The sequence below is a fragment of the Mustela nivalis genome (assembly GCF_964662115.1).
Source record: "Mustela nivalis genome assembly, chromosome: 2".
In the NCBI taxonomy this organism is placed as follows: domain Eukaryota; kingdom Metazoa; phylum Chordata; class Mammalia; order Carnivora; family Mustelidae; genus Mustela; species Mustela nivalis.
Genome location: NC_139021.1, coordinates 35,258,060 through 35,273,387, shown reverse-complemented (window position 1 = coordinate 35,273,387; position 15,328 = coordinate 35,258,060). Strand labels below are relative to the sequence as shown.

General features: G+C 42.6%; 1 long non-coding RNA gene across 1 annotated transcript; it reads left to right on the top strand.

Moving 5' to 3' along the window:
- The first annotated feature begins 801 nt into the window (after positions 1-801).
- LOC309860543 lies at positions 802-14,062 on the top strand. The gene is made up of 2 exons (XR_014309437.1): positions 802-1,152; positions 13,856-14,062. It is a non-coding gene; the product is annotated as an uncharacterized lncRNA (long non-coding RNA).
- Positions 14,063-15,328: the final 1,266 nt, after the last annotated feature.

The following is a 15,328-nucleotide window of genomic DNA, read 5'->3' as shown; positions in this document are numbered from 1 at the left end:
TTATTTTTAAGATTTTATTTATTTATTTGACATAGAGATAACAGACAGAGCAGTAAGCAGAGGGAGAGGAAGAAGCAGGCTCTCCACCGAGCTGGGAGCCTGATGTGGGACTCAATCCCAGAACCCTAGGATCATGACCTGAGCCGAACGCAGCCACTCAACCGAACGAGCCACCCAGGCACCCCCCATTTGACCTCTAAAACAATGATATATTAACACTTATATAATGCCTACTGTCTACCAGGTACTGTTACATGTACTGTACACATTTTCATTCACTTAATCCTCTCAATGAATCTTAGGCAACTGAGTACAAAATGGTTAAGTAAGTTACCCATGATTACTTGACCAGTAAATGGAAAAGATTTGACCCCTGGCAGTCTGGCTCCAGAGACCAGGCTGACTATCCTACAACACAGCGGTGGGTGCGATAGCTCTTTTTGTGTAGCCATCATTGAGCACAGCGCTTGGCATCGTATGGGCATCCCATATACACTTGTTGAATGACTGTATGCCTGAATGATCCCTCCATACTAGGTTAGGAGTCCTCCTAAGTATCACAGAGCACGGTGTAATAGCATTTACATAGCGATAATGACATAAATATAGATCTAACCACAGTTATAACTACAGATATAACTTAACTGGGAGGAGGGGGGAATGAGCAGTCTATGCATGATGGGGCCAAAGCGGGTGGGAAGAGCACTGAGAAAAGAGAGCGAAGTTCTCATTTGCCACAGTGGGAACTCCCTAGATAATGCCTAGACTGGGAAAAACTTTCAAGAAATCATATAGTATGTTACTTAGAGGTAAAGAGATAAATCCCAAAAGAACTGACTGAAGGTACCATATAGAGCTGTGGCTAAAAAGAGAATTTGGCAGGCAAAAAAGTGGTGTTTTTCATAACTAGTCTTGTAGGACTAGTAGTATGTCTTTACTGTGTGCCTGCATTACTGTGACAAAACACAGACTCCATGAACAAAATGGTTTGTATTTCTGATAATTTTCTAACCATGTTTGTTTCCAGGCAGTATGTATGTTTTCACAGTGCTCAGTGCTTCTGAAAGATGGATGAATAGCTCCAGGCATTCTAAGAAGGTATTATTAGCGCCCTCGGCATCTCCCTGGATGAGTCTCTACTTTTCATTCCAGGTAAGGACGCGCCTCCGGTTCCAGCACTCCATTTTTCTAGTTCTCTGCATGCCATCCTTTATCTTCAGACTCTCAGGCAGCTGAATGAGCTAGGGAGAAGAGTGTATCCAAATTTAATGTGTCTATCCTTGGTGCCGTTACATTATTCCTCTTAAGCAGGTGGAAACACCAAAACAAAGTGGAGTGTTTCATTCTTGCCCAGACAAGGGTTCATACAGGTGTCTATTGGGTGATGGCCTTTGCCTTGATTTTAACCATAAAGCTCTCCTGGTCTAGTTGATGGGTCTGGTTTTGCCAGAAGTCTACTGACTGCACAGTGCTGGCAGGTAGTTACATACAGAGAAATCCGTCCTGAAAATGACTCCCATAGTTTTCCATGACCTCTGCTGATCAATACAGACATTTTTCCAATGTCTCCACTTTGAACCATTACTTTGGAGGAGAGAAGACAAGAAAAAAAGCATTGAGTTGCACTCTGAAATGTAACCCCTTTTTGGCTGAGTTTGGTTATTCATGCTTTTAATTACATGTTTAATTATATTCTGTGTTTGATTTTAATAGTAGTTAAGCCATTAAGACTCAGAAGAATTTTTAATGAGTGATTTCCTAGATAGAAAATGAGTTGGTCTGAGTGACTTTCTAGACCCCTTCTAGTCCTTGAACTTCTGTGACTTGATGAATTAACATGAACTTCATGATCTTTTAAAAGAACTCTATTTATGAAAGGCAGAATAAAAATCACCCCAAACTCGATCCAGGTGGCAAATTTGAAACCAAGGGTGCTTACTATATGCTGTAGGAAAACACTAAATGTTTGAGGAATGAGTGGAAAATAGCACGAAAGAAGAAATACTAGTTTGAAACTTCTGTCACTGGGTTCATCGTAGTTTTTATTTCTCGTATCTTAGGATGTTTTAATATTTGGGAGCCTTCCAGCCGCAGGAGAAGGCCAGCTAATTCCTGCAGATAATAACAGCTTGCCCAGAACTATATCTTCTGCATGTAAATAGAGTCTCACATGTGTCCCTCAGTCTCCACAGCAGTCTCCTTTTCTGACTCTCAGACAGCACACCAGTATCTCCCGGGACCTAAGTCATCCCAGGACCAGGTACCAGGCAATCAGAAATCACTTCTCTAGCCCCAAACCTGCCTAAATTACTCATACAGGCTAATCCTAAAAGCTTCGCCCTGCCCAGCCTTGCCGTTCCCTCACAATCCCCAGTAAGACGCTGACCTAGACTTTCTCCGTGTTCCTGATTCTGCCTCTTTTTTTTTTTTTAAAGATTTTATTTATTTATGTGATAGAGACACAGTGAGAGAGGGAACATAAGCAGGGGGAGTGAGAGAGGGAGAAGCAGGCTCTCTGCCAAGCAGGGAGCCCAATGTGGGGCTCGATCCCGGGACCCTGGCATCATGACCTGAGCCAAAGGCAGAAGCGCAATGACTGATCCACCCAAGCACCCCCTGCTTCTGCCTCTTGACCACAACCTGGGGTCCCACCCCCACGTGACCCTACGTGGTGTGGTGGCAATGTAGGCCGTAAATTCTTTTTCCAATGGCATGGAGCTCCCTGTATCATCATTCTATTACTTCCATAAATTAAAATCCCGTGGGTCCCAATGAGACAGCAACCTCCAGGCAGTTTTTGTTGACCGTGGAAACTGAGAGAACTCCCTGTCCTCCATGTTCCCCGTCGCTGGGGTTGGTTCCCTTGCTCAGGACACCTTACAAATGATAACCCAGACTTCTAACTCGGTCCCCACGTGGGCTGCGCAGCTTTTGCAGTATATCTTGATCACACATCCAACCCCTAGACTGGGCCACATTCTCAAAATGAATGTTTTATTTTAAAGTATAGAGTGACAGGCATAGGGGATAGAGGTGGAGAATGACAGATTCTGTGGCTTTCCTCGTTATTTTGGAACGATTAGTCACCGGACAATGCCCGACTGAAGCCATGTCCCTAGTGTGTTCCTCCCGTATCAGATGGAATTCATTATTGCCTCGAGCCTCCTCTCAATAATGATAGCTATGATTTGGGCATCTGCTCCGTGTATCTAATCCTCACATCAAGCCTTCACCGAAGCTCTGATTATCCCCGATTGTTTGGTGAAGAAACTGACTCCAAGAGCTCAGTTTTCTCATGGACACACAGCTAGAAGGAAGAAAGCTAGTAAGTAAATGAGACAGGATTACAAACTGAAATCTCATTCTAAACCCTGGCTTCTTTCCCCCACACTATGCTGCCTCGGAAACAAGTTCCAGAGCGTGAACCGTGGATACCCTGGACCAGACTTAGGGTGGCTCACGTGGACAGCAAGTTTCTTTCTGTTGTCATGACCATGCCCTGCTGCTTTTTGGGATTGCACAGGGGAAATCTTTTATCATCTCTGGCTCTTGTTTCTTACTCTGAAAAACAAGGGATTTGGAGAAGTCTTTTATGATAACAATTTGGATTCTTAAAATATGATTATAACTTTGCTACCTATGATGTTTGAGAAATTTATATGCTATATCCTTCTTATTTTCCTTTTTAAAATGTATTTTATTTTATTTATTTGACACAGAGGGAGAGCACACGCAAGCAGGGGGAGAAGCAGGCAGAGGGAGAAGCGGTCTCCTCACGGAGCAGGGAGCCCAATGCGGGGCTTGATCCCAGGACTCAGGGATCATGACCTGAGCCAAAGGCAGACACTTCACTGACTGAGCCCCCCAGGTGCCCCATATCCTACTTCTTTCCGAAGCAGATTTGAAGTACCCAAATGCCCAAGTGTTAGTTTTATTTAGCTGACATTTTCACTTTTTTTCTTTCTTATAATTCCAGAAAATCAACAAAGAACATGAATTGGTTAACCTTAAAGAGAGCTCTCTTTAGTGACCCAGTATGTAAAGTACAAATAAGAGAAGGATGTCTGTAATAAACAAATGATGTGTCATTTGGGACCAATACGGTATGATGTGTGGGTTCGTCCAACATAGTCATCAGGAGACTTCCGCATACTTCGCATTGTTAACATTTCTAAGACGTGTGTCTGTGTGTGTGTCTGTGTCAACCTTAATATTTAATTTCATCCCTGATTGGTCTCAGCATGGCTTGTTTTCATCTCTCTTTCTATCAGTGGGGATGGGTAGATACACACAGATCCTTCTCGTGCCCGATCTACATTTTGACCTGTGGTTTCCGCAGTCAGACATTTAGCTCACTCCAATCTGGGACCAGGATAGTGTATTATTATCTGGCCCAGCAGGGGATTGGATCCAAAGCCTTGTCCCTTGAGCCTTAAAGTCTAGTCAACTAGCCTTAAAGTCTGAGACGCCACTCAGTTCAAGCAATGTGACTTTTTTTCCATCAGCTGGGCCACTCAGGCTACCTGATTGTATCTCAGTTTTTCCACTTTTTCCCCAGGGATAATAATACCTCTGTGACACTTAATGGAAACCAGTATTTTTTTGCTCGATAGTTTAAGTTTGCTGCACGTAGTTAACTGGCTTATAAAATAATCCAATTAACTGAAGAGGGAAGACAGTATACAATGTTAAAAACAGTTCTATTGGCTACAACCTAATTTTAACTAAATTTAAAGTTGGCTTTTTTTTGTTGTTTTCAAGAATTTTTTTCAGTTTGGAGGAAATTCAATATGGGGGAAAGAAAGAGGAAGAAAATGAGAGAAATAGGAAGAGAATTTTTACTGTTTTTGAGCCAAAAGTTTTTGAGGAAACATATATATTCTCTCTATATATATTCTAATCCGTTTTTCTTACCATTCAGTAAAAGGCACTATTCTGTAAAATCTGCTATAACATGGTGACCCTGATGGTCAGACCCACTCTCTTTTACTGTTGTGTTATTATTGTAATTAAATTGTTGTATTTTTTGGCCGGCATAGTGTTGTTGTTTTCCAGTATATAAATGCTTAGCCTGAATTGTGATCCAAAGTGGCAGAGTTAAAAATTTGGGTCATAACTGTGTATTGAAATGGGAATGAAAGTAGCAATTCCCCCAATACTGGAAATGCGGCTGAATAAGCATTTAAAGCAGGGTGTGGTCTTGAAGTACTACCAATACATCTGGTTGCTGCCTGGTTAGGAAAGGGCTAAGTCGACTCGCTAGACAAGTCCAACCGAGACTAACAAGCAGCTCTGAAACTGTGTTCTCACCTTCTGTTCCCATAGGATGATGTTTGTCAGCTTAAAAAAAAAAATTGCCAAGCAATGTATTTTTCAACCAAACAAAATGGGCCATAGGATTTTCACGTTAAAGCAGGGTTTGGGTGTTATCCGAGCAGTTAGTTTCTGAGAACAGTTGAGACTCTGCGTCTTGTCACTGAACACTTGCCATGCCATGTCGCTGACTCCGTCAGGCTGAAAATCTCTGGAGAGCTCTGGTAGCAGGAGGCACCTCCAGAAATGCTAATGGACAGTCATTTTCTGTCCTCTAAAAATAAGATCAATCTATTTGCTAAGAGGAATGCCGACTCCACAAATTTGATTTGTATTTTCTTATTCATCTTCTTTCTCCTTCCAAATGAAAAACAAGCCAGACAACTGTTAAAATTTTCTTAAAGCGTTCCCGCTTCATTGCCATCCCAAAGTACATGTCAGAGAAGAGAAATGTAGAGGGACTGTTTGAATTCAGTGTGAGGACTAATTCGGAATCCCTCTGAAAAATTACAGAAGACAAATCAAGGCCTGCTCAAATGAAATAATCATGAGGTTGACTGTATATATAAAACATGTTGATAACTCAAAATGTCTCTTCTACTTACTTATTAACCTCCTCGTAATTACATTGTAGGGAATATGTTTTTCTTTTTCCCTTTACACCGTTTACTTCCACTACTTTGAATTTGTTGTTACAGCAGGTAAAGCATTTCCTTAAAGTAAAAAAAGTAGTATTTAAAGATCTGTTAATCATGGTGTAGAATTTAGAAATAGAACCGTCCTAAAGTTTGTAGAGAGACATCAAAGACCCTTGGATAGCCAAAGCGATCTTGAGGAAAATGAACAAAGCTGGAGGCATCATACGCACGGATTTCAAACTACATTACAAAGCTATGGTAATTAAAACAGTGCAGTATGGTAGAAAAATAGACATATAGATCAGCGGAAGGGAGTAGAGAGCCTAGAACTAAATCCAAGTATTTACAGTCAATTCTAATTTATGATAAAGGAGTCAAGAACGTGCAGTGGGGTTAGGCTTTTCAATCAATGGTATTGTGAACACTGGACAGCCATGTGCAAAAGAATGAAAACTGACCACCGTCTTATACCATGTACAAAAATTAACTCAAAATGGATTAAAGACTTGAATGTAAGCTCTGAAACCATACACTATGGAAAACAGTGTGGCGATCCCTCAAAAAATTAAAAAATAGAACTACTGTATGATCCAGCAATTCCACTTCTGGGTGTTTATCAGAAGGAAACAAAAGCACTGATTCAAAAAGATATGTGAATCCCCATGTTCATTTTGCAGCATTACTTACAAAAGCCAAGATATGGAAACAACCTAAATTGTCCATCAATGGATGGATGAATGGATAAAGATGTGGTATATATACACAATGGAGTATTACCCAGCCATAATAAAGAACAAGATCTTGCTATTTGTGACAACATGGATGAATCTTGAGGGTATTATGCTAAGTGAAATAAGGTCGACAGAGAAAGACGAATACCTTGTGATCTTTTGTATAGGTGGAATCTGGGGGGGAAAAAAAATCCAAGTTCGTAGATACAGAGAACAGATTGGTGGTTGCTCAAAGCGGGGCATGGGAGAGAGTTGGGAAGTGGGAGAAATGGGTGAATTGTTTTGTGAGGGTTTTTGTTTTTTAGCTTCAATAAATTGAATTTTAAAAATCTGCTAACAGTGGTGACACACGGAGAAGCTCCATGGCTTCTGGGCTCTGGTGGGAGTGGGGAAGCTGGGACCGCTGGGACCCCAGGGGGAGTGGTGGTGCACTTGGTACATGGTGTGAGCCGCAAGAGGGGATAACTACAGAGTTGGGCTCCTACTAGACAGAAATTGTGCAAACAAGCCCATCAAATTAAAATAAGCACCATTTTTTTATAGTATAGACAAATGTCCTCAGGCCAAGGTTGGCATTCAGATTTAAATCATACATTCAGTTCATGTTAAAGGTCTGCAGATCTTTTCTAGTAACAGATACAATAAGATACTTGTTTAAATTAGGAATATGCACGTTTTCTGTGATTCTTTTCCTCTGCCACCTGGTGGATTTTGCTTAAAACTGCAGTAGTGATGTCCTGAGTTGAACAGGTCAGCTGATGATGATGTTTTATGATTGATCTCATTTGAGTTTTTCCAGACTATTGACAGACACTGTTAATAAACATTTTTAAAACAATTCTAGATTAATAGAAATTTCAGGGATACCTAGTTCTCTTTAGGGCAATTTAAAAATGTTTATTGTTAAACTATTTTTTCCTTAGGTCCATTTCTCTGCAGAAATGGAATGGTCATCACTTTAAGCAAGTGTCTCGGTTAAGGTCTCCAGTTTCTTTCAGAGTTTTTAAAATACGAAAGTTTTCAAGCATACAGGAAAGTTGAAAGAATTTTACAGTACATTATTATATATCCCCACAGAGATTCTACCATTAACATTTCTTACTTGCTTTGTGTTGTATCATGCATATACCTATCCCTCCATACTCACTTATTATTAATAAATTTTAAATTAAATTGCGGGCATCAGTCCACTTCCCTCAAAATGCACTCATTAATAAGAGCTCAGTGTCTGTTTATAGTTCGTTTTCTTTTCTTTTTTTTTTTTTAAGATTTTATTTATTTGTCAGAGAGAGAGAGAGGGAGAGCGAGCGAGCACAGGCAGACAGAATGGCAGGCAGAGGCAGAGGGAGAAGCAGGCTCCCTGCCAAGCAAGGAGCCCGATATGGGACTCGATCCCAGGAGGCTGGGATCATGACCTGAACCGAAGGCAGCTGCCCAACCAACTGAGCCACCCAGGCGTCCTTATAGTTCGTTTTCTTAAAGCACTATTTTACTGTGAAATTGGGAATGTTTGGAACAGAGGTAGAATACAAGACTAGGTTAAATACCATTGTTTTACGACCAGGGTAATTAGCATTGTTAATCATATAATAATACCAGCATTAGTCACAATAGCCAAACGGTGGAGATACCCCAAGTGTCCATCAGCAGATGACTGGGTAAACAAAACGGGCTATACATACGTGACAAAATATAGTTCAGCCAGAGCCAAGGAATGAAATTCTGATACCTGGATGAGCCTTGAAAACATGAAGGCCAAGTGAAATGAACCAGACACAAACAAACAGTGTTTGATTCTGCCTCTACAAGGTATCAAGAATAGAGCAATTCATAGAGACAGAAAGTCAGGCAGAAGGTGCCAGGACTGGGAGAGAGGGGAATGCATTAAGTTATTGCTTAATGGTTACAGAGTTTCTGTTTGCGGTGACACAAGAGTTTTGGAAATAGATGGTGGCGGTGGTTACTTAACATTATGAACGGACTCACATGCCACCAAATCGTCCACTTAAAAATGGTTAAAATGGTAAAGTCACGTTACGTGTATTTTTCCATGATAAAAAAATTTTTTAAATAGGTTAAATATCATTCTTTTATGTTAGGATAATTAGAATCATTGGTCCTTAATGGGTTGTTAGGCATCGTCCTGCAGTTTTTCCACAAGGCATCCAGAATCCATGCCACATACTTGATCAGCAGGGAAAAGATCACGTTTTATTCAAGGAACAAAGTTATCAATGAGAGCTCCATTTGAGAGTATGTGACAGAGGAAGCAGCAATATGTACCTTGTAGAGATGGCCAGAAATGGGCCATTGGAGCCAAGACACAGTAGCAGTTGTCACAGCTAGGGACTACTGTGTGTGTTTACACACCAGAGAGAGGACAGTAGGGGAAGGCAGCACCCCCTAGGACGAGGTGACCCTCATGCAAGGGCTCTGGCAATGTCTAATATGGTTCAGAGAAGAGGCCCATCCCAGAAGATGGAGCAGTGGGGCAGGGAATCTGGAAAGGATGCCATGACAGAGAATGGGGTAGACAGGAAAACCTGTGACATTTTGTGGACAGCTGGGAGGCCTGGATATGAGGGCCAGGCTGCCACCCACAGGCAGGGAGATAGGACAGGACTCTACTGTCGGGGTGGAGTTAAGGATCCACTCAGTTTCAGAGATCATGAACTTGGAAATAAGGAAAGCCAACAAAAGCTTTGAGAATATTTATATCCTTCAATTTAACAATTTGCCTATAGGGAATTTCTTCCACAGAAGTAATTATTTATCACAAGGTTATGACTATTCATACAAACATTTTACTAACAACAGTGCTTAAAATAACAAAAAATGTGATTCATTTAAATGCCCAAGAATAAAGAAATCCCATACAGCAAAATAACATGTAGCCATTAAAAATGGCATCATGAAAGAATTCCCAAAGTCTTGTGAAGACGCTTCCATTTTTGTAAATACTACAGACTGTTCCTTGGTTGGACGGTACTTCCATAAGGACTCACTGTAAAAATAAGAGGGGATTGCACTGCCAACATTTTATATCTGAAGTCACCTTTGTTACCAAGAACTTCTTTGGGTTGCAGAAAGAGATCATGGGATATGAGAAGTCTTTCTTTTGCTCATTTCATTCATGTTGTTAAAGTGTCTTATCACCTTTGTATACTTTACTGAAAAAACACTTTTATAGTCCTGCATGAATGCAGAGACAAAAAAAAAAAAAAACTGTATTAAGAAGTTTGCTTCTCTGGACCCCTGGGTACTCAGTTTGAGCATCTCTGACTCGAGTTCGGCTCAGGTCAGGATTTCTCTCTCCCTCTCCTTCCATCCTCCACCTCCTCCTCTTAATCTCTTTCTCAAAAAGTTGGCTTCTGTTTTTGCAGAGGAGCCTTTCTCAGTGATAAATACCAGTTTCTGTCATTCATTCATTCATTCATTCATTCACTGAATACCTACCTGTGTGCCCAGCATTGGTTAACACCAGACAGAGCCCTTGTTACTGGTTGCTCAAACTCTTAAGACAGACCACCCATAAGCACACCATGTGTGATCATAGATAGTGATGCTATTTATAAAACTGAACAGGAGACAGCAAGACTGGCTGGGGGTGACTGCTTCATGTAGAATGTTCTGGAAAGGCCTTGCTCTGAGAGGCAGATCTATGACCAGGTCTACATGCCAACCAGTGGAAATGTCCGGCACTTGACCCTTCTCTTAAATAGAAATCATGTCCTCTCATACAATTTGTACTTATCTGCCCCATGTTCAAGTATGGCAGGAGACAGGTGGTGTCTTATTGAGAAGAAACTTTCACTAAATGTCATTCTTGACTCACTTTGTAATTTCTTGAAAAGTCAGAAAAGATATGACCAGGTCATTAATCCAGACTTTACAAAATGAACTTCAAAATTTTTCTGGACAGAACATTTCTAGGACACTATTCTAGGTGGATTTTGCCTCCAAGCTTCTAGCCCAGAGTACAAATGACTGACCATGGAGCCCAGCCCCGGGCAGTGCCAAGATAGCTCCTCCTCGTCCTCACCCATTGCCCGCCAGACCCCCCGAGTGAGGCCGGCTTTATGCCAGCGACTCCCCGAGAGCCTACGGAGTTCATTTTACTCATTCGTCCTGTGAATATTTACTGAGCATCAGGTGTGTGCTGGGCTCTGGGGTTGAAATAGGGAGATAGCCAAAAAACATGCCCTGTGCCCACAGAACCTGTAGCCTACTGGAAAAGGCAGACAACTAAGCGAACAACGGCAACAAACTGTAAATTGTAATAATGTGATAATAATGTAATAAAAAAATAAGGTGCTTTGGGGATCCCGAGCATACAGCCCATGAAGAGACGACGTGAGAAAAGGGAAGCCAAGGTACTTGCCAGTTCTCTTTACGCATTACGTTTTTAACAGAAAATGTTCAAACCTACACCGAGGTAAAGAGACTAACATAATAATGTCCCATATCCATCACCCAGCTTCAGTAAGTATCAATTCATGGTCAATTGTGTTTTCTCTATCCCTTCCCTAACCCCCAACCCCACTGACTCCTTGGATTATTTGAAGCAAATCCCAGGCATGATTTCACTTATCAATGTTTTTGTGTTTATGTTGTATTTATTTTGTATTTATTTTATCTTCAACTCGTGGTACAATATCTGCTCATGGTAGGTGCTCAATAACTAAATTGATTTGTTTTCTAGATCAATAAGCATGTGAGTGTTTGGGAGAAAGGCACGTGGCAAAAGGGTACTGTCCACCATATTGGAATATGGACTCCATTCTGTGGAGACTGGGAAGGCAGTGCAGCGTCTTGAATCAGAGAGTGACATAAAGCGGTCACTCTGTCTAAAGTGGAAAAAGAATTAGAGGAGGAGTCTTCATCCACCAAGGGATTTTTAGAAGGCAGTTGTAGAAATCCAGGCAACCAGACTACAGTTATGTGTAGGAGAGGCTAAGAAATTGGAAGGAGTGAAAGGGTGGATTGGGGCGGGGGGCGGTGAGAGAGGAAATCTCCATAGTAATACCCAGAGATAGAAAGAGGAAGAAGAAGGAAAATAACCAGTAAGGCAAAACCAAGGAAAGAGGTGAGCCAGAGAAAGAAGAGGGAAAGAGTAAAAATGAGAAGATGCTGAGAAGTATGGAGGGAGAAGGACTCAGCACCAGGGGACTGCCAGGTTCTTACGTTAGCTAATCTTATTGAGCCATACTGGGCAAATGCCGTCTGAGAAAGGGTTGCCCATTTCCTGCCAGTTCTCTTTGCCTCTATGGGTTGAGCGCCAGCAACACTCAAGCCACTATTTGATCTGAGGAGAGGGGAGGAAGGGAGGGAAGGAACAAGGGAAGAGCAGCGACAATAGTTCTCAGGGTCTTGTGGGTATCCTAGAAGCATCCAGGCAGTGTGGGGGGAGGTGAAGTCTGGGCAGGAAAAGAGCTGGCAGGAACCAGACGGAGGGGGAAGAGCCTCCAGCCAACTGGGGGAGATTCAAGGCCAGGTCTTCTCTTGGAGGAAGCTGGAAGGGGAACAGAGCCCCGGGCTCTGGGCGGATGACCATTGTCCCTGGAACATCTGAGAGGTGTTTAATAGAATGTGGGTGGCTCAAGTCTCCCACAGACCCTGGCGGCAGGGGAAGGGACAGTTGTCCCTAACCACCACCCTGCCTGCCAGACTTTCAGGTTCAAGGCCTTGGCACTGCACCCTTTAGAACCCAAAGCTTGGCAGACAGGGGACCAAAATTTGAGATATTTCTGTTTTCTGAACTGGTAGGTTTAATAAGGTTTCCTAGCCACCATGAACACTCATTTGTTTTTGAAGGGCTATCCAGGATTTCCCTCAACCCAGCCAGCCTCTTGCCACACCGCTTCCTCTATGGTCTCAGGTGGGTACAGTCTTGGGTGGTGGCTGACAGTCATGGGTCCAGTTTGTTGATTGGGCAGAGTGATTCCCCACAGCTGCTCAGGAAGGAGCAACTTACTCCTTCTCCTCCTTCTCCCTCCTCCTTCTTCTTCCTTTTTTTTTTTTTTTTTCAATTTTACTTAAATTCAAATTAGTTAACATTTATGTGGTATTATTAGTTTCAGGGGTAGAATTTAGTGATTCATCAGTTCCATATAACACCCAGGGCTCATCACATCATATGCCCTCCTTAATGCCCATCACCCAGTTACCCCATTCCTCCCAGACCGCTCCCCTCCGGAAACCCTCAGTTTGTTCCCTATAGTTAAGAGTCTTTTATGGTTTGTCTCCCTCTCTGTTTTTATCTTATTTTTCCTTCCCTTCCCCTAGGTTCGCCAGTTCTATTCCTTAAATTCCACAAATGAATAAAACCGTATAGTATTTGCCTTTCTCTAACTGACTTATTTCACTTAGCATAATATATTCTGGTTCCCTCCACATCATTGCATATGGCAAGATTTCGTTTTTGGTGGGGTTTTTTGATGGCTGAGTAGTATTCCGCTGGAAGCATTTGTTCTTGTCCTTCATTTTCCCTCTGGGCCAGCCAGGGGCTGCCACCTGCAAGTGGGTTTGCATTGCAGATTCCACCTTCCCCTGGGGGGAGGCTGACCTTGGACTAGGGTTAGCAGACCCCCTTTGGGCAATAACCCTGACCTAGGCTCCCTCACCGCACTTTCACTGGCGACCAAGGTGGCACTTTGTTAGCTCTTGGATGACTCTTCTGCCCAGAACTTGGTGACTTGCTTTTTGGGGGCCCCGGGAGGGCCTGGAGAATGCTGTGGGCAGCCAGGCTTCTGCAGGCAAGGCTTGGCCTGCAGCAGAAGAAGAAGATGTCCTGACCTGGTCTGTCACTCCCCCAGGGCTCCTGCTGAGATCCCCGACTGTCTTTTTGGCTTCTTCATGGTATACTTGGACACGTTTCTCCCAGACTCTTCATGGAGTTATTTGTATCAGAAGAGAAACTAACAGGAGCAGTAAACCAAAGGGACCCTAAGCAAGGGATTGGTGGGTGTTATACAAATTCCCTTGGTCCAAAACCACACATATTTTACAGAAAAGGGGGTAGCTACCCTTAGTCTCTCTTTCTCAAGAATGTTGGTGGCAATCTACTGTGCACTTTGTTCCTGTAAGAAGGACAGCCTGTGACACTGCAGGTCCTGAACCGGGAAGTTCAGACCTCGTTTGACAGTTTTCCTACTTCTCTCTCTGTCCTCCCAGATGCTGTGAGACCACATCAAACAGGAACCTCTGCCCTCAAGTCTGAACATCTGAATGTCTGGACTTAAAGCTGGTGCTCCTCATGGTACAATACAGTCACAGATCATCATGACTGGCAGAGAATGTTCTGGATAATGACATTTTCTCTGAAATAAGACCACAGAATTCCTGAAATTGATAGTTTGTAGCCACTTAAAAAAAAAGAAAGCAAGCTTTAAATAATATGTACTCATGACTCTGCCTTAGTTAACAGAGTGGGCTGGGGCAGAACTTAAACTTGTGTTGATTTAGAATCGCCATTGGCTGTACACTCCTGATAGCATTTTCTGTCCATGGGAGAAACGCAGCCTGCCGTTTCCCAGAATTCCATCAGATCACCTTCTAGTCAGCCATCGGTGTCCCCGCTTCTATTTTAAAAGTCCTAGTTTACTAGTCAAGTTTAATAGTTTCACTTTTGCACCACTCCCCTTGGGTAGGCTTTCTAAAACCACAGATATTCATAGAATGAGAATTTGTAGCGCTAGAAGGAAATTGGAGCTTCCCATTGGTCGCCTGAGGGCAGGATGGCAGATTGCTAAGGAAACCTGAGAATCCAGTGTTCGCACCAAGAAATCAAGATCTCTCTGTGCATCTGAAAGAATCAGTGATCAAGACCTTGTCTCCATTGCCATTGTTGAGGTGGAAGTCTTATAATTTACAGCTTAATTTCATGGCCGCAGTTAATCTGGAACCAGGTCCCAGGGTGAGAACGCAACTGTACCCCTGTTCAATCCCATCTACGGCAAGTGTCATAGGATTTAGAACTCCCTAAGTCCCCACCTATGGCACCTGCCCCTCTTGAGTCAGTGTGGGATGCAGCCATCAGTAAACTTGGGCAGTTAGGAGGTGTATGAAACAGTCCAAGCCAAAGATCGGGGATCCTGATGAGAACAGAGGAGTGTCCAGATTCAGTCCCTGTTCCAAAGTGAGAACTGGCAGGTTTGGTGACTGGTTTCTGGGTGAAGTTAGGGGGCAGTCTCAGATAAGATGGCTCTCTAACTTGGGTGTGACACAAGCCAGGATTGAGAGCACAAAGATAGGAGCTATTTTAAAAGGATAGGTAGCAGGTTCCTCTTTGCACATATATTTGAGGGGAGGTGGAGAGGGAATATAGTTGTTACTGGCATAACAAGCACTCGGGCTATAACTATTCTGGAAGAGGCTTATGGCATCGCCTTGACTAGGAAGACCCTGTGGTGGAAAGAGTCAGACCATGTTGCTTCTCTTAGACCAGGTTCTTCCACCAACCAGCTGTATTCTCCTAAGCACATCATAACTTTCCTGACATTTCTAAAACATTTTTTAAAGTCTATAAAATGAGAATATTTTCAAGGTCTGTTTTGATTGGCTCTGTCTCTTTTTCCAGGATGGTATACTTGCTTGGCTTTTTTCTTTCTTTTTTAAAAAGAACGTATTCATTTATGAGAGAGAGAG